We start from the raw sequence: 19,853 nt of genomic DNA on the forward strand, positions 1-19,853 counted from the left end.
AAGAAGATGCATTGGGATGGAGATACAATGTGTTGGGACACAGTGCGGTCTCACATTGCTCAGTTGGTGTTTTCTACCTCACAGTTCATGCATTCCACAACATCTTGCTGTTCTGTGGGCATTTTTGGTGTATGAAATTTGGGATTTGGGACACCTGTCCCAGTATGGGTTGAATCTGCCTAGCTAAACATGGAGGTCTGCCCTTTAAGCCATCTGCTTCCAAGTTAGAGGTCATTGCCTCATGCCGTGCCCCATGGAGATGTGGATACCAGTGCTACACTGCAATTCACCACTCCAATCATTAATAGTTAGTGTCATTAAAAATGCTATTAATTAAAGGGAAGGATAGGACAACAGGATGTTTGCAGGGCTAGCTGAGATGAAATATGGGCAGTTCTACAAATCTCAAAAAGGCTGAGGATGAGGATGCTATTTCCCTCCAGCAGAGCAGCTCAGCCTTCCTTCATCCTCTGCCTATGGGCACCTACCCTGTCCCTCTATGCACAGGGCTGATTTTGGGGCACTTCATCAGCTGCCCATGGTGTCACGTCCTCCTCCAGCACTGCCTTTATGGGCCGGAAGGAGGAGTCCACAGCGCAGTGAATTAAAAGCCAATTCTTTAAAACAGTGTTCTGAAGGTTTGGGTGTTGAATTATTATTTATAATGCCCCGGGGGCACTGTGTAATTTATGGACAGGTATGAAGACAAGTAGGCGCTCAGACGTGGGTATGAGCCCAGTGTGAATGCCGAGATAGAGAGATAGATAGTTGGATAGATGAAGATAAGCTCCTTGGCCAGCAGAGCTGGAGATTGGAAAGCTCCTATAGATGTGAGCTGTGCTAGGGTCAGAGCTACTACCCCTGTGCTGCCACTACACAAAAAGTCATCCCAAATATGGTTCAAATTGTTTGTTTACTTTTGTTTTTTTTTTTTTTAATTAATTTATCCCAAGTGCAAGGAAAAAAACAAAAAGGAATTGCTTTGTTGTTGCAATTTGCTGCTAGGCATTCCTATGTGTGCTAATGATAAGTATTAATTAAATAGCTTGCTGTTGTCTTTTAAATGCAGTTCTTTCAGGCTGTAATTAAACACAGACACCCAGCCCTTTCTGTCTGCATAGAAAGAGGCAGGAAGGCCTCCGAAGCGCTGCTCTTCTTTCCTTGTAGCAGGAGAGAAGTGGAAAATGAAGCAAAACCAGTTTCCACTGCAAACTCACCACCCTGTGCATGTCCTTCATGGGGAGAGCAAGCAGCCAAAGGAAATTAAAGGAATGCAACTTCCAAGATACCAGCCCTTCAATCAAAGGAAGTTTCTATGCCCTTAAGATTTTGCAGCTTCATGCATTTTGAAGGTGGAGGAGATCACTTTGCTTGATCTCCAGTGCCAGGCAGGCTGTTGTGTACAACACTGCCGTGTTCATCGAGTCCAGCAACTTGTTGGCTGGTGAATATTTTGATGTGAAGATCTACAGATAAGTGTCCATCCCTCCTACTCACTTCTTCAGGCTTTTTCTAACTGGCTGTGCTGTGAGTGCCCATCCCAGTGCTGCTCCTGTGGTCAGTGCTGAGGGTGTGGGGAGAGCTGCCCTCACCTCTCTGCCTTCCAACAGAAACTCAACACAAACGGCCTCTAGAAATGTAAATTAAAAATTCAGATGCTCACAGGATGGACAGCAACCCCTTAAATGAAATTCTTAGTGATGCAGAGTGGCACCTACACCCAACGCTGCTCCTGACTTAAAGATATCCTAGCTTCACTTGCCTGAAAAGCTGCTGCCCATTGACATATGCGCAAAAGGATGCTGCATTATTTAGGGCAGTGGCTGGTCCAGCAGCACAAGGGTGCCAGGTGGGGATTTTCCCCAATTATTTCTGTTTTAGAAAGGAAAGAGAAAAGGAAAAAGAAAAGGAAAAAAAAAAAAAAAAAGAAGGAAAGAAAGAAAAGCTGGCTGTGTTTGGAAATTATATACTTAATTGAAAAGGGATTTGGACTTGTTTGGGTTATAATAAAATAATTTGTTCCACCATAATGAGCTGGTTTTGACCAGGTACTTCAAAACCTATTTTGAGTTAAATGTAGATACATACTTTTAAACCCAAAGGATTCAGTTTTACTCAAAATGGCTGAAATTGTATTTAATGTAGGGGAAAGGGAGCAAAAGGGATTATTACAAAAATTTGGGAAGTTTGAAAGTCTTTAAAGCACCACGTCCAGTGAAAATGGTACATTACTGTGAAGGATTCCCTCCTCTTCAAATGTGCAATGTCTGAATGGAGGAGGAAGTGATGCAGGGAGGAATCATAGAAGTACAGATTCACATAATCGTTTGAATTGGAAGAGACCCCTAAAGGCCATCTAGTCCAATTCCCATGCAATGAACAGGGACACCTGCAGCTCCATCAGGTGCTCAGTGGGACCCTTTGCAGCTGCAGTCTTTTGAGGGTCTCCTGCTGCCCCTGGGCACTGCTCACCCTCCGCCCATCCCTATCCCCACTGCCCTGTGGAGTGCAACCATCCCAGCTCCAGGATGCTAACAGGCACTGTGCTCCCTCAACCCCTCATATGCATTGGATGGTTTAGTTGTTATCTTTAAGATAATTACAGGCCAGAGGCAGTGAGCAGGAAGAGTCCTGTCGATTCACACTGGGTCTTATGCACAGGACAGGAGATTTACCCCAGAGTGAGTGGGGTACCTGCAGAGAGCATCTGCTGGCCAGGAGTGTGGGGTTAAATGGCTTAGCAGGTTGGACACCAACCCAAACTGTTAGAATCATAGAATCATTTGAGTTGAAAGGGACCACTAAAGATCATCTGGTCCAACTCCCCTGCAATGAACAGGGAAACCTACAGCTCCATCAGGTGCTCAGAGCCCCTCCAGCCTGACCTCAAGTGTCTCCATGGATGGGACATCCACCGTATCTCTAGACAACCTGTTCCAGAGCTTCTTTACCCTTATTGTGAAAAGCTTCTTTTCTTACATCCAGTCTAAATCTCCCCTCTTTTATTGTAGAATCACAGAGTCATTCAAGTAGAAAAAGACCTCTAAAAGCATCTAGTCCAACCATCAGCTCATCCCCAGCATGCCCATTAACCATGCTCTTAAGTGCCATGTTTCTTCAATTTCTTGAATACCTCAGGGGACAGCGACTCCACCTCTTCCCTAGGCAACCGATTCCAATACCTGAACACTCTTTCTGAGAAGAATTTTTTCCTGACATCCAATCTATTGTTTCCCAGCCCACTGACCAGTTAGGGTGGGCTGTGGTAAGGGCCAAAGTCACCATCACACAACCCCTGAACTCAACAGAGTGAATAATACTTGTGGGTTTTTTTAGGAAATTATGATACATCCTGGTCTCTGGCTATTCATTCTCCATATTCAGAGAACACATCTTCCTGAATTTTAAGCAGTCATCCCACTCCCTCCTGGAGCAGAAGGGTCAGTGATGGGCTATAGCTCATGGTTTAAGGACTTGGGAGAAGCCCATGACTGTTGCTCTGATGGGTTGAGCAGCTGAAGCAGGAGATGAGGAGCAATATCCTCATCATCCTAGCACCTTCCCTAACAGGAGATGGGAGGCTCCATCAAGCCTGAAATATTTCCTGCCCAAATGGAAACCACCCCCAATATCCACTTGTTCTTGAGATCTGCAGCCAGCGTGATACTCAGCAAGGGATCCTTGCACATACATTTGCAGTAGACTGTGCATTTTAAAATGAAGATGTAACTTCAAATATTCATTCAAAGACTAGAATTTGCTCTCATTCATGCTGCTGGTTGCAGGAAACCTCGTGGCATGGTGTGCGAGGGTCAGGCTGGCTGCAGGCATCGAGCCCAGCAGTTAATGAAGGGGTAAGGGAGGGCTCTGCACACTGAGTGTGTGATTTGGTTTAGTGTTTAACCCATAAAGTTCCTTTAAAGAGCACTTTCCTTCAACTGCCTCCCTTTTCTCTCCCTAGCTCCTAACCTGCAAGTAAACCCAGTGGGAAGACAGGGAAATTACTCAAACACTAAAACATGGTGAAAATGGTGCAGGAAGAGGGGATGAGGATTTGTGACCCCTGGTCAAGTTCTACTGACTCATTTAGCACTTGCAGGCTTGCATTTATTGGACCCAAAATCTACCCAAAAGCAACTCCTGGTATTCTAGAGGTCATTCCTCATGTGTCCCAACCTCAGTTCCCCATTCATCCTTGCCTTCTCCTGCCATACATTGCATTGGCAGAGGGGTGAGATAATCAGCTATTGCTTTATTCCCTCCCATCCCTGTTTCCCTCACAGGCATCAGTATTTCTGAGCACGTCTGTAGCATTTGCTAATAAAAGCAGCTCTAGTAACGACATGCTTATTCCCCAAGACGAAATTGCCGGGCCTGCCGTTATCTAACAAACTCATTTTGGCACAGCTTCTTGTGCAGGAGCCATTTCTGCCCATTCATGGGATTATCAGCCATCTCTGCAGCCAGCCCCAGCCCTCTCTCATTCCTAGTTAATTGGTGTGAAATTGGAGCAAGTTCTCAGGTGATAATGTGTTTGCATTTACTGCTTCACTGAACCACCCTCGCCACTCAATCCCAGCTTCATTAAAGCCTCAATCGGAGCTTTTGCTCCTGGCTGTGAGCTTCAAACCCTATTTCCTGCACGGCAAACACACTGCCTAACACATGTCAGGCGGACAGCTTGAGCAGTAACAAGAGGGATCCGGCTCGGGCAGTGCTCTGGGAAAATCACCTCCGCATGGAAGCGATGCTTGGAGTCCTCACGATGGCGTTCTATAGGGCTGCTGGCTGACTCTCGCTCTTGGCAAGGCATATTTTGTGCCCTATAATTATCTTTGATTAATGAATTATTATTTTTTTTTTTTCTTCAGCACTTTGAAGATAAAAAGCATTCACCTGAGTTCTGTGATTAGTATTTAAAGACTCCAACGAAATATTTGTAGGCAGAAAAACCTAACCAAGGAATGCTTATGTTTGGGCATTCAATGGGCCTGTTCACAGGGACGGATTCCACAGTTATTATTAGCAATAAGGTTATCTTTGGCATCATCTTTTTATGCACAACACTCTATTGGATTCCACCCTCCCATTTTGTGTGAGCCCTGGGGCAGAAGGCATACAAATTAGAGCGGGTTCAAGCCTTACAAGTGTTTTTCACGTAACCAGGGTTGAAGTTTGGTGAGATCTGTGGCAGTTATATTTAGGATCATTTGGAAGCGTTTTGGCGCATGTTGGGTGCCATGGGATGCTCAAAGACCGGGGGAGAATCGTGATGTCCAGAGGAGTTTTGGCTTTGCCAGAAAGTGACAAGTGACAGAATGTGAGAAAACAGCCTCAAGTTGTAACAGCGGAAGTTTAGGGTGGATATTAGGAAGGACTTCTTAAATTAAACAGGTGGACAGGCATTGGGACAGACTGCCCAGGAAAGTGATGGGGTCCCCATCCCTAGAAGTATTTAAGACGTGTGGACGTGGCACTAAGGGACACAGTTAGTGATGGCATTCAGTAGGTCAGATTGATGGTTGGACTTGGAGATCTTGAAGGTCATTTCCAACCTAGATGATTCCACAACTAAATAAAAACATTGCTGTGCACTGGGGATTTATGTGATATCCAATGGGTGTCAAATCAGGCACAGGAAAGAATGATCCTATGCAGGATGTGCCTCCAAGCATCTCCTTGCAGTGTGATTGCACAGGTCTGGACATGGCTCTGGGCTTGGACAAGTCTGGACACAACACATTGAGAAGCCTGGCAGCATGTTTTGGAGATCTAGTGCTCAGCTAGGAAAAGAAGCTCTGTGCCAGGTTGGATGTGCCCAAGGGGTCCCACCTGTCCCCAGAATTGGGCTGGGGGGGATGACTTGATTCAGGCCTGAGAGCAGAGAGCAGCTGCTGCTTGATTTAACTGCCTTTCTAGTTCTTGGGATCTGCTTAAAGCTGAAGGTAGGAGTTGAGGTTTTGGTGGTGTTGGTTTTGTGTTATTATTATTATTTTTTTAATGTGTAGTGGGTGTGATTTTCAAGCAAACTCTTCTCTGGTGCATCTCCATCATCAAGAGCTCCATGATGCCCGCAAAAGCCTCCCTTTGAAGCCCTCCCCGTTCATCTCCCCAGAGCCATCCACTGAGCACCGGGGGTGGGAGGAAGCAAAGCCAGATTAGGTAACATGAGTTCCCTGCAGCACCCTATTCTTCTTGGTCACCCCAAAGCCCTCCCTGAAAATCTTAGCACCCTGCCAGGGTGCTGGCAGAGCTGAAACGTATCAAGGTGCATTAAAGGATGGCCAACGATCCCCTGTAGCCTGGTTTTTAGAGAAAGTATTTTGTAGTTGGTTTTTCTCTTTGTGACTAAACATGGTTATTAGGCACTGAGTGCATCGTTAAACCTGTTATTAAAAGTAAACAGGTTAATCAGAATAGGCTGGTGCGCGGCAAGCCCATCCACGGTGCTGGACCCTCTGGAAAAGTCATTATCATTTGTATTTAAAGTGAACATAGTTAAGAACATATTGGACTAATTCAGGGCCTGAGAGTTATGAAAATGACTACCATTAAAAATAAATATGTTAGGCAGAATGTGTTGCATAATTAGAACGATTACAGTGTTTACTCTGATTGTCTTTTATGCTGGCCTCTTACTTAGGAGGTTATTTGTATGTATATACAAAATATAAGTTATACATACATACTTGGTAATGTTTCTAACTGTATGTATTTGGTTATCTGCCGTGTTAAAATACCTCTGTAGGAGAAACTTGACTTCCTTGTTGCAGGATGAGACAGAGCCCTGGCAGGATGAAGCCTTGGACAAAACCTAGAAGAGAAAAATAAATCTTGGCTACCTGCAAGTTCTGTGGCTGTGGTCCAGTGTCCGTTGAGTGGGAACCTTTCATTGACTTTGCCGTGCTGGGTCAAACCTCAGGAATGTGCCTCCTGCTTTGATGGTTTCACTACTGGTAGGTCAGCTCGGAAAATCAGAAAATCAGGAGCTTTGCTTTGCACAGTCAGTTCCCAAGCTGAGATCCACCATGCTTTGTTGACTCTCATGTTGACTTGCTCTCAACCTGTTCTCTGTGGCTCACACGTCCCCAGGTGGGGGGTGGGACCATCTCCCTAACATGGGGCTTCCTCAGACTGGGATGCTGGGCTTTTCCTGCTGCTGGGACAGGAGGATTGGATGGTTTCTCCCAGTGGTTTTGGACCAATTTTTGGTGGAGTGTTTTTTTGCACTGCCAGAATCTGAGGCCTGTGATGTCTTCTGTCATGGTCCTTGCATAGGAAGGTGACCCCAGTGCTGGACCAAGCATGTGGGGTTGGTGTCTCATATAATGTAACAGAATACAGTATAATAAAATATTTACCATATATAATACACGTAATGTGTAGAATAAAGAAGACCAAAACAGGAAATTGAACTTTATTTCATTTCTGAGCTCACTTAGGAGACATCATGCTGAGTGCTGTCACCTCCTGCATATTTGCATGAGAACTGAAGCTTTCATGATGTCAAGAAGGACCACTAAGAGATATCTCAGCCCTTATCACCCAGGCTAAGGTACTTTCTCCCGTAATTCCTCTGAGTGCCCCAGTAACTCCAACAGCCGTCAGCATCAGAGGAAGCAGACCACAGATCAGGGTTGAAGAACTATATCAAGAAATTGAATGGCATAGGGGATAACCCTTGAAGGGCAGCCTGTTGGAAGGGTTTAGCTCTGTTCGTTCATTACAGTGAAGAGGGTAAGGATCAATTAAATTCAGCGTTGGGCAGTGTGTTCACCTCCAGCCCTTCTCCCAGGGGTGCTTGGGGTCTGTCCCTGGTGCTGTGGCCACTCCAACTGCAGTCTGCAGCCAAGGGGGTTACCCTGGATGTCTGTGGGGGTCTCAGGCTGCCAGTGCATACCAACCTAGCATGTGGGTCACTTACATGACCACCACTTCTACTCCATGGGTGTTTCTCAAGCTGAAATAACGCCAAATGTTCTTAGGCACAAGGGAGATAAGGATCCACCCTTTGCTTTCTAGGAATAAGGTTATAAATGTCAGTAGATGGCACTATTTCTTCTGCGATAAACGCAGGTGTTCCCCACCAGGAATCTGAACTGTGAGCTGGATCTGGCAGGAGAAGCACTGGGACCTCGGGATCTGTCTGGTTCAACCCTGTGCTCAAGCAGGACCACCCAGAGTAGAATGCCCTGCACCACGTTGAGGAGAAGGACCAGGCTGGAGGCAGTCTGCTTCCCAGGAGCCCCCACAGCCCTGGGAAGAGCTTTGTGGTGGGATCTGGGGTGGGTCAACTAATGCCAGGAGCCAGTCAGAGGGTCTCTGGGATTTTCTGCAGAGACCTGTCCTCCTGAAGGCTGCTTTCATGTTGGGTTTGTTGCCCAATGGGGAGTGAACAATCCCCAGCCCAAACCTCAGGCACTGATGCCAAACCACGACACTGCTTGCTTTCTATCAGTTCTTTTTTTAGGATTGAAATTTGGTGTTTATTGCTAATTCTACAGGTGGAAATGGAGGAGGGAACAGCTTCTGTGCCTCTGCCTGCTCCTCTTCACCTGCACCCAGCTTCACGTTAATGTCTCTAGGATTATCACCCCCGGATGCTCTTGGCTGCAGAGATACCTCCATCCATGGCTTTTATTTGGAGATGACCCGAGCTGTGTGGCTCACCACCATTACAGACTCTATGGGCAGCTAATATCAGTTGCAAACTCACTGCCCAGCCCCGTCCAGCCCTTGGGGAAGGTCAGGACCCTGGGATCACTCCTTCCTGCCCCATGGGCGCTGGCCATACCTATTACATGCCAATGGCTGGCTGGGGGTCACCCTCCTCCTTATTGAAACAAGCTGCATCTCTGAGAGGTGCTACCAAGCGCAACTGAATATTTAAATAATGAAACGAAACCCTGCTGGTGGGAGTACAGCTGCTATTACACTTATTATTTAATTGTGGCGGTGTTTCAGAGCCCTAGGCATGCACCTGGACCCCTCGTGTTAGGTGCTGTACAAACAGGACGGAGGAGAAGACTTTGGCGTTTAAAGGCACTGAGTCATTCCTTCGCCCTCTCATCTGAAACCTCAGCTTTGTCTAAAACCTTTCAGATTTTGTTTAATGGGTGCAGCTAATGGTGAGGTAATCAGGGAGCCTTTCGACACAAACGGAGCCATCAGTGGGCTGGATGCCTTTTGATCTCACTGCAGAGCAAAGGCACTGTGAGGAGAAGCCGCGTGATGGGGTGATGGGGTACCAGGAGATGCTGAGCTCCCACCACACACCACGAATAGGTGGCTTAGCCCAACTCCAGGATGCTTTTCCCGTGCCAAGATCCCTGTGCTGGGTCCAATCCATAGAAGAGATAGGAAGCATCACTTTTATGTCCTCCTTATCCTAGTGCTACATCCCACTGCATGAGCACATGCCCACTGCCACTCAGGTGCCACCCAAGAGGAGATGAGGGCCACACGGGGTTACCATTTCTCTCAATGGTTGTCTGTGCAAGCATTGCTGCTGGACGGACTCCGATTTCACCCCGCTGTCCATGAACACTCAAACTGAATGGTGGGTGCAAGCCATTGTCTCTGGGATATTCTGTTCCCATCTGGCCTGCTCCATCTCTTTGTTTCCCAGAAGAAAACTGCGGAAAGAGATCTCCATCAGAACAGTGTTGAACAGAGGCCCTGGGGTGGGCTGGCTGATGTCTGTTGTTAGCCATGGGCTGTCCCTCCTGTGGCCTTGCAAGCCACAAAAACAGACCAAGGCAGAAGTCCTCTTGGCTTCTCCTCTCCAGAGGATGACTTCACCCCAAGCCCTTTGTCAACATCTGTGAGCTGGGCTGATAGCTCTACAATGTCAGAGGCCCTAAAGTGAACACATGAAGTTATAATTGTAGGTACATTCTTTTGCACTGATATTTTGCTTGGCAAGCCAGCACAAGCCCCATGAGCAGGACTCCTTTCCCTTCCTGCTGGTGTAAGCTGGGGCTACATCAAGAGATCAGTACTGAGAAACAGGCTTGGTGTGAGCAAACACCATCAATCTCCATGCTCATGGTAAGGCTTTGAACAAGCCCTGAAAGAGTGTGTTTATAGGTGCTGCACAACAAGCAGCAGAGTTAAGAGACGCTCCCCTCCTTTTCAGTTTTGGCCAACTCATGGAACAGGAGCAAGGGATTGATGGAGATAGATTGGTCCTGCTGTCAGTTTGGAACACCACTCCTTTTAGGAGGTATAATACGAAGAATAACAGGTATCACAGTTGATTTACAGCATAAATGATCATTTGGATAAACACCAATTTTATTATAAGGAAATTAAATGGGTAACAGGGTAATCCAACTGATTCAAGGAAATGAGTGTTGCATTGACATAATTCAGTGGGCATGGTGGGGATGGGTTGATGGTTGGACTAGAGGTCCATATGATCTTAGAGGTCTTTTCCAACCTTAATGATTTTGAGATAATCTCTCCTCTCCTCTCCTCTCCTCTCCTCTCCTCTCCTCTCCTCTCCTCTCCTCTCCTCTCCTCTCCTCTCCTCTCCTCTCCTCTCCTCTCCTCTCCTCTCCTCTCCTCTCCTCTCCTCTCCTCTCCTCTCCTCTCCTCTCCTCTCCTCTCCTCTCCTCTCCTCTCCTCTCCTCTCCTCTCCTCTCCTCTCCTCTCCTCTCCTCTCCTCTCCTCTCCTCTCCTCTCCTCTCCTCTCCTCTCCTCTCCTCTCCTCTCCTCTCCTCTCCTCTCCTCTCCTCTCCTCTCCCCTCCCCTCCCCTCCCCTCCCCTCCCCTCCCCTCCCCTCCCCTCCCCTCCCCTCCCCTCCCCTCCCCTCCTCTTCTTCCATGCTTATGGATAAAGCTCTAGTTGAGCCCAGATGCATCCTATTCAGCAACAAGGTTGCTGTGGTGCTTTGCATTAAACATAATGACTGAGACAGAGAGATGCCAGACAAAATAATGAGGTAGTTCTGAAAAGGGACATCTCTCTTGAGCTTTAGGTTAGGGTGAGGAGCTTAGACTAAACACACACCTTGTTCTGGGAGATGTCATTCACCACTGTTGTCCCCACTGTTACCAGCACAGGCAGGGATGTCCCTATGATGATCATCTTTTTTTTCACTCCTCAAACTCATTTTATGGGTCTTTCACCCTAGTTCCACCTGGGCCTCAGTTATCTTTGTTTCTAATGCAGAGATGAAAATCTTTATCTCACCCAGCTTCGATCACCAACAGTGGGAACGATATGTCTAAATGCAGGCATGTAAAAGGCATAGGGGTCTTGAAGCGGGGTGTTCCTCAGGGCTCACCTGTCTCCTGCTGTAGTCTGTAGAAATGCCACAAATAGTTTCTAGGAGGTAGGTCAAGGAGGAGCATCCTCCCACCAGGCTGCTGGGAGGCTCATAAGCACAGGCCCACTGTGAGGCAGGGCAGGCCAGGACCTGGTGTCAGTTTCATGCCCCGTACCCCCTGCCTGTCCCCTGTGCCCTACCAACACATCCAGGGGCTCCCTGAACTTGGTGGGAGGGATCAGATTGGGGTCCAGTATGTCCAGCAAAGAATACTTAGGGACCAGCGCACGGTTGTGGGAGAAGGCCTTTTGCATCCCTTGCCTCTCTCTCTGGATCCAAACAGGTGATGCTTGGGGAGTTCCTGGGAGCTGCAGTCGCTGTCTGCTTCCATGCTGGTGTGGTCAGGGTGGTGGTATCTGCAGGTGGGGCCTGCCAGGCCAACAGCAATTTGCTTGGGTTCGCGATGACTCTGCTGTGTAAGACTGAACTCTTCCTTGGTTTTCATTGACATCAGTGGGCTTTGGGCCAGCTTTTAGTACTGGGACTAAAAAGAGACCTTCAGAACTTCCCAGCAAGAGATAACCATCCCAACACGAAGAGCTGTGGGTGGTGAGATGTTCCTCCTGCCCTCAGCTGGCGCTCCCAGGCTCGGCAAGCCCAGCAGAGCTGGAGGTGAGGTGCCGTGTGAGTGTCCCAGTGCCCATGGTGCTCCACTCTGCTGCCCTTTATCTGCAGATCGCTCTATGCTAACAAGGCACACGTACAATGTTTGTATGTGCATGTGAGAGATACAGTGCTGACTCCTGGCCAAGAGAGAAAAATCATTAGTTACAGGCTCTGCAGGACTGAACTTGATGAGGAACTTGGGGCTTTGCCCCGACAGCGCTCAGCGCTGGTGCATTATTCAGTTTGTGGCTATGTTGATTTGCAGATCTAATCGCTCCAACAACACATACAGAAAATTAATTTGGATGCAGGCCTGGTTTCTAGAGAAAGTTGGACCTAAAGGCGGGAGGTTGGTCGTGTGGCTGAGGCAAAGACCCAGGCTGGGGAGTATCTCGTTCCCAGCTAGTGAGCCTCATGGAGGAGACGGGATGAGAATGGAGCGGCAAGGAGCCGCTGAGGTTAATGAGACTCAAACATGTGATAAATGGGACTTCATCTCTGTTGTGTCTTCCTGAACTGATGCCCTAATCTCTCAGTCCTGGCTGTATTGTTACCTTTTGTGTTGGTGAGGGAGGGAGGTGGGTGAAGAGAGGTTGCTCACCTCTCCCCGCCCAAGGGGAGGCCCCCAAGGATCATCAGTTCAAAGGACTGGATGGTGTAACTCCTTGCTAAAATGACATCTGGAGGGAAAAAAAAAAAGAGAACTCAACCACTATTCTTGGAATGCTGGAGCCTTCATCCCTTTACCTCCTCCTCCTCTCACTGAAGCAGCTTCTTGCATTGGAAATCAGCCTCTTGCCCCATTGGATTGAGCAGAAGGGTCTCATTGGCTTGGGGAGGAGGACACATGGCTTTGGGATGCCCCCAGCACTGCGGGATGCTCTCTGCCCTCAGTCTGCATGAGCCTTCGCTAGGAGGGCTGGTGCCCACCTTATGCACCCTGCTCATCTTAAATTACCTGGAGAGCACTCTCCCTCCTTTTGATCGTGGACACCTTACCGTTTCCTTTGGCCCTGGGCATGCTGAATGGCTCCCTTTTAAAACGGGATTTAAGAGGGCATTAGGGACTAATTAGGTCTAATCAACAGCAGTGGCTCTTTTAGACCTGGTGCCTCCAGTTGACATCAAAGGGCGGAGGGGAAGGGGTGAAGCCGGAGGAAACGTTATCAGCAGCAGGAAAGACTTAAACTCTGCCAAATCCCTCCCTGGCAGGGGCTTAGTGTCCCTAATCCTTCCATGCCCAGGAGGCAGGGAGGTGCCTTGCTCCGGTCCCATTGGATGGAGAAATCCCCATGGGAGCCCAGCATCACTGCTACTGTTTCTGAGGGGTCACCTCCTCTCTGCCATCCGGCATCCCCAGACTGGTGATAATTTGAAGTGGTCTGAAGTCCCGAGATGTGAGTCACCAGGATGAGGATCACAAGGCAGGAGGAGCTCAGAGAAGGGGGTACAGGGACATTTTCAGGGCTGGAAGGTGAGAGACACCTATTTGCCTCCCCTGGTGGCTTCCTCGGATGTATGCAGGGATGCTCGTGTGTCGTATGCAGAGCTCTGACCAAGACAGGACTTAGTAAAGATCTGATACACCGAACTGCGGTGTGACTCCGATCACAAACAGCTTATCTAAAACACAATGATTTCTCATCATTTTCTGCACGTCAGAGGGACATCCACTGTAATTTCTGGATGGTTTAGGCAGGGGGGATGTTACGACTACCACGTCCTTTTAGTGGAAAGCCAGATCTCAACAGACAGCATTTGGGAGAGCGCACGGAAAACAACAGCTATTTATGGGGTTATGGACGCAAATGCCCTTGAATGATACAAACCGTCTTAAGGGGAATTTTTGCGGCTGATTAAGCGTAACCGCAAAGCTTCGAGAAAACATGTGTTTATTTTAAGTAAGTAATGTTGATTACTAATGAGAATACTTAGTAGATATGATCAAAGGTAGCTGAAGTGCCGTCATGATATCAAAGACTGAGATGGAACACTTAATTTAGATGTTGAAAAGCCAATCTAAGGTGAGCGTCTTGAAAGTAAATATCATTAGCAGTATCTAGATTAGACCAGGGTATAAAAAGAGTTGGAGGTAACAGCTTTCAAATCTCCCGTATAAACAGGCAGGTGATGCTGGAGCTGGGGGAGGCGAGTCGGACCAGGCGCCTGAGGTAGGGGATGGAGCATGCATCTGGCACGCTCACCCCTAGCCCCTTTCTGCCATCAGCACTGTGGGGTTTTGGCAGCTGGGTGACTTTTCTGTTGCAGTTTGGCGAGGAAGAAAGCTGGAAATGGGTCCCCCAGCCCTGAGCATCTCCAGTGCAGGGCCAAGGGAGGGCTTGTGCTGGTGCTGGGGGGAGGGAGGGAGGGGTGTTCTCTCTGTCCTGGAGATGGTGACATAGAGATGGCAGACAGGTGAATGTGTGGGGCCACAGTGCTTTTCTCTGCTCAAAACAGGGGCCAGGTCCTTGCACTGAGCACTTCACAATAGCTTTGGGAGACCTCTGTCTCCCATTGCTCTCCTATAGGAGAGCTCTGACTACTGCAACCAACCACTCCACCCACTCTGCCACTGCTGCGGAAAAGGGGACCCTCTCAATCCAAACACCCCATGGAAGTGCTGGAAGACCAACCAGCACACCTTGCTTCACCCCACGCTCCCCAGGAACCCCCCTGGCCACCCAACTCCACTCTGCACATTTCCCCTTTGATGGAAAGCTGTGGGGTGGTGAGTGGGTGTCAGATTTTTGCCCTGGCTTGTGTTGGCTGGGAGAGATTCTGTGTCCCGGGGAAGGGCAGAGGGAGCCTGGAGAAGTAGTTTGCACAATGGGGTTGTCTCGAGGGTGCTGAGGGAGGGTGGCTCTAGGAGAGGAATAATGCACTACCAGGGGAGTTGGCAGGGTGAGGTGCCTGTCCCCCTTTTCTGTCATTCAGGTCACTGGCTTTTCCCCCTGGGAATTAGCCCCCTGGGCTCTCCAGAAAAAAAGGAGTTTGCCAGAAAATTAAACCAGTGACGTTCAAGTGTGGACACAAAGCCCAGGCTGGCAGAGGTGATGAGCATCATGACAGTGTCCTGTCCGAAGTCTTTTTGCTCCCAAGTGTTTTGCTGACTCTTGAGTTGTAACAACAACAACAGTAAGACACAAAAGATAGGAGATTTAAATAGCTTGAGAACAAATCACTTCCCTGTTTGCTTGAGTGTCACCTGCTCGGTGTCTATTCACAACGTGAATGTGCTGTTTTCTCTTGAGCAATAAAGATCTGCATTTGTAATACCTTAGGAAAAAGAACAACACAACAAAAAACAAAATCTAACACGAACAAAGCGATTTCTGGCCCTCTTTGCATATTACAAAGAAGAAAGATGGGCACAGACCCAATCCTTTTGTTCTTCTCAGATCTTCACTACTGCGAGCAATATTTGTCAAGAGATTGGAGTCTGCAGATGAAAAGTGCTACCTACAGACCCGGCGCTGTTACTGCTTAACTCACACCCTCCCAGCCAGCTGCCCAGCCCTGTTGGAAGGGAGCGTGCAGCCCAACAGGTAGGACTGATTCCTGCTGCCAAGATGCTCTGTCCCATTTGGTGGATGTCCCTGGAGTCATTCAAGGTCAGATCGGACCAGGCTATGAGCCCCCTGATCGAGGTGCAGATGTCCCTGTTCATTGCATGGGAGTTGGATTAGATGGCCTTTAAGGGTCCCTTCCAACTCAAATTATTCAATAATTCTATGCACTGGGTCTGAGACTCATCCTCACCGCTGAGTATTGAGTGGCCATGGCATCATGAGCTTGCTCACCATCCCATATGAGGACGATGCTAGCTGACGTTGCAGTAAGGAGCACAAACCTGGCATGGAACAATTTTTTAAGGGCTGGAGTTACTAAAATGCTTGTCCCAGTGGGTTTAACAGCATCAGATCAGCACACAGGCTTTGTGCACACTCGGGGCTTAGTGGCATGGTGTTTGGTGGCAGGATCTCTACTCTCACACCATCCTATTTTTGGAAAAAAAGGTGAGCTGAGCTCACCACAGCACTCCGTGAACAACGTGCAAGTGAGGAAGAGGGTGAGTTTTTTTGGGTGCACCCAGAGCACTGCATAGGGCAGGAGCCATCCCGGTGGCCCTCCAGCGCTGACAAAGGGAACCCCATCCCTGACATTACATTCTGCACAACAGCAGCTTGGATTAAGGAGGGTTTTCTTGTGCTGGAAACTCCATGAATAAGAATGTTAGGAATTGGCTCAAGCCACCAGTGACATAATTAGGCTTTTGATATGCCAATTTGGCTGATCTCAGTTACTTCCCCCTGGTGCTGGGGAGTGTCAGCGAGGGATTAGCCTCCAGTCACTTCCTGACACTCTGCTAAATCTTCTCCCTCTTTGTTCTTCATCCAAGACAGGGGGGAGAAAAAAGGGGAAAACAGGGAAGCATCTTGGGAGATGCTGAAGCGAAGCGCGCCGAATCCCTGACCTGCCTTCGGTTTACACTGCAGGCTCTCCTTACGGGTGTAATGCAATTACGGCTATAACTGGGTGCTATACATTTTAATCCCATTAGAAACAGCTCTTTAACAGCTCCCGACTGACTATAATATGTAATCTCATTAGAGACACTACCTTTATACTTTGTACAAGAGCATCCAAAGAGAGAAATCAAAGGCTCGCGTAAGGCTAACACGGTTTTCTTCTTTAAAAGCTTTCTTTCTGGTGTTTGGGACGCTGGTGCAGGAGAGGGGCACAAAGGGTTCAGTGGGACCAAATTGGTTCGGATTTTGGTGCTGGGATTATTGGTTCCTCTCTACTACCTCCTGAAGTGCCCATCTGGCACCACCTCTGCGTTTGGAGGCTACAAACTCACAGATGCATGAGGCAGTGCAGCTGTCCTCGCCAACCACAGAATTGACTCCAAGCAAACTCAGGACAAATATTGACCAAGGCTGGGCCAATGCTGCAAGGATTTCTCCTGCCAGAGCGTGTTTTGCTGTGCTGCCTCCCACAATAACATACACCATGCTGACCAAAGCCTCGTGTGCGGGTACAGCTGTGTCTACACCATGTCTGCTTGTGTTGCTCTGCCAAAGGGGGGAAGGAGAAAGGGAGGGGTGATTTTTTAACTGTTTTCCTCAAGGGTCTATCATCTCTCAACCTTCTTCTTCCACAGTAACCTTTGAAGCTTTGGGCTGACTTCAAGCAAATTTTCAGGGGGAAGGCAGGCTGGAGGACATTCAGTTCCTACATCTTACATGAAAATAGACTCCTGGGCAGCTTCCAGGTAGATTTGACCTTGGTAGAGATCACCACCTGTATGTACAGGAGAGAGACAGCACAAACATCCTAACCATGGCTCAAGCTTGGTGGGGTTGTACAGTTTGTTAGATGTCCAAGAATCCAAACTCTTGGCCGAACATCTATCTGTAGCTGGACAGAAGTCCAAATGGCACTGTGGTCCCACTGCAGCTCTGGGGATGTCGAAATAGCAGCTGAGATTGCAAAGTGGGGAGACAGTGTGCAAGGCTGAGACGGGGCAGCGAGGGGCAAGGAGGAGGATGGACAGGCCTGACCTGTTGCAGGGCAGTTCCATCCCCGTGGCCAAAAAAAACAAGATACTGCAGCTGAGGATAGGCAGGACCCAACCCTGGTCTCCTGCTGAAGGGAAATAGGCTGTCCCTGGTTTAGCCTGAACATGGGTATGAGTAGATACAGACCAGGTTGACAACCAATCTTTTGGGCACAAAACTATTTAAAAAAATGGGGAAAAGATGGTGCCATTGAGCTGAGCATCACATCAGTCCAGTGTTTGGGAATCACTCTGTTTTTCTGATAGGACTTACAAGGAGAGATGCTGATCTTTAGGATCTCTAAATACTGCAAAGACACTTATTTTTGTGAGGGGGAGATGTTAATCCCAGCAGATTCAAAGCGGTGATAAAGGACTTTGTTTCATGCTCTACAGTAATTGCAACTTCTGACAACCCTGATAAACTAAAATGAGGTTCTCGAAAGTATCCACCCAAGGCTTTGTGGGGCTGCAGTCAGGGTTGTATTTAAATGCTCCTAATGAGTACCTGCAGCAAATGGGAAAGACATGCAAATCAGATGTCTGATTGAATGGGCCTTTGAAGGAATATCCCAAGCCGCTGGGTAATTGATGGGTTATCTTTCCACTGGCTTGCCTTGATTGCATCTCCTGTCGCATTAGTCTTTCCTAGGAGTCAGGTTTAACAGGAAAACTTGCACACCAGGATGAACGGCAGATTTTCTTCAACAGACTCAATGAGGACGTTTGCTGCCCAACAGTACGACCCTTTCATTATTAAAATCTTTCTAGACAAGTTTTTCTTCTGGGCATAGAAGTGCCGCATCATATTGCATCTGAACATTTCACTCAACCAGTGGCCTCGCTCCCTGCTTTGCAAAGTGGAATCACGACAGATGAAGTTCCTCTCAAATTTCTTGGGTCCACATCTCCAGCAGGTGCAAATTGATCTGACTGCCTTCATCCAAATGTAGCAAAAATGATTTGAGCCTCATGGAAATGAAACCCTTCCATAGAATCATAGAATCATTAAGGTTGGAAAAGCCAGCTAAGATAATCCATCCAACCATCAACCTATCACAACCATACCCACTAAACCATGTCTCTAACCCACTGACTTCGTTGTTTTCTGAGAGTTTATCAGTGTTGCATGAATGAATTTTGCTTTATTTAGACTCCTTGAGTCTTGCTTTTGCAAGAGTCAGTTGATGGTATCTGCTGTTACAGCTGAGAAAGCTGGCAGCTCAGAAGTGAACAAGAAAGAAATTCCCTGGCTGTAGTGGGGCATGACGGGAGGAATTGTAGTGAGCTGAGGGTCAGCCTCTTCTCTTGTGTAACTAGTGATAGGACTAGAGGGAATGGCCTCAAGTTGTGTCAAGGGAGATTTAGGCTGGACGTTAGGAAATACTACTTTTCTGAAAGAGTGGTCAGGCACTGGAATGGGCTGCCCAGGGAGGTGGTGGAGTCACCGACCCTGGAGGTGTTCAAGGAACGTGTAGACATTGTGTTGAGGGACATGGTTTAGTGAGAACTGTTGGTGATAAGGCGGACAGTTGGACTGGATGATCTTGTAGGTCTTTTTCAATCTTGGCGATTCTATTACTCTGATCCTGTTCTACGACCAGACTCCGAACTGAAGAATAAATCCCTGAATTTTGAGACATTTCTAGAACAGTTGTCTGGGCCATGTGAGCTGCCTTTCTGGCACCCCAGCTGACTCCAGGACCTGAATTTGTTCAACCACGTGGGCATCTGTGGCCATTTGGGAAGTGCTGACGTGTCTCGGACATCCCCATGGACTGCCTAATGTGTCTGCAGGGAGACTGATGCTCTTCTGGAGCAGTGGCTGTGGGTGTATTTGATGGCACCTCAACACTTCTCTTAATATAGATTTTTAGCCAGCCTGCCTCTCTGGTAAGACTAAAATGACTTTCCTGTTTTCTCTGATATGACAGGAGGAGCTGATTTCAGCGCCATACCTTCAACTTTCCCTGTGCTTGTGTCTACTCCATTTAGAGCAGACACAGGGATGCTTAGCCAGGACAGTTGATACGAGTCCATTACTCACTTCAACTTCCATCTGCAGAAAAGCCCAGCTCAACCCTCCTCTACACCAACACCACGCTCAAGCAGCTTCCCACAGAAAGCCAGCACCACGATCTCGTCTGAGGATTGCAGTGTTTGAGGGGCACAAACACATTCACCAACACCCTGCTAAGCTCCAGCTTACTTTGCATCCTTCCTTCTGCTGCTCAATCCTGATCTCGTAGCTCCTGCCTTTGTCACAGTAAATTATCCAGTGCCTGGTTATTCTTGCCCAGTATTTACTGTTCCTTTCTAATCTGTGCCTAAACACCATGCTTTACTCTTTGACTT

This window comes from Tetrao urogallus (assembly GCF_951394365.1).
Source record: "Tetrao urogallus genome assembly, chromosome: 4".
Classification (NCBI taxonomy): domain Eukaryota; kingdom Metazoa; phylum Chordata; class Aves; order Galliformes; family Phasianidae; genus Tetrao; species Tetrao urogallus.